Source organism: Otolemur garnettii, unplaced genomic scaffold (genome assembly GCF_000181295.1).
Source record: "Otolemur garnettii isolate 467f Iridium unplaced genomic scaffold, OtoGar3 scaffold00001, whole genome shotgun sequence".
Taxonomy (NCBI): Eukaryota; Metazoa; Chordata; class Mammalia; order Primates; family Galagidae; genus Otolemur; species Otolemur garnettii.
Window position 1 is genome coordinate 70,801,701 of NW_003852396.1, and position 572 is coordinate 70,802,272.

The window sequence follows — 572 nt, forward strand, 5'->3', positions numbered from 1 at the left end:
TGATGGTATTGTCATTCCCATTTAATATCAAAACACCTGATGGTATTGTCATTCCCATTTAATATCAGAACACCTGATAGTATTGTCATTTCCCATTTAATATCAAAACACCTGATGGTATTGTCATTCCCATTTGACAGAGGAGAAAACTGAAAGCCAAAGGGGTTATGCAACTTGCCCAGGTTTGCAGAGCTGGTAAGCAGTGAACAACGGCGTCCTAATTGTGCCACTCTGGCCACACTCTGGTGGGGGTGCCTGCAAGGGAGGAGCTGGCCGGCAGGCAGGCCAGGACAGGCAATGGCAGGTAGAAGGACTTCAGAAGCCCCCCAGACAGAGGAGTTTCCTGAAATAGAGCCCCCCGGTCCTCCTGGGGAACTCTACAATAAAAATATTTCCTGTTTTCCCCTCAGCATGCACATCCTTGGGGGATGTGGAAATTTGTTAAGGGATCTGGGGGCTTGAGGTTCTGGCTTTTTAATATCTCTTGACTGTCCATGCGGTGGCAGTCTGTGCCACCCACCTTGTTATTTCAGTCTGTTCTAAGAGATTGATGGCCCAGGCTTTGATTTAAG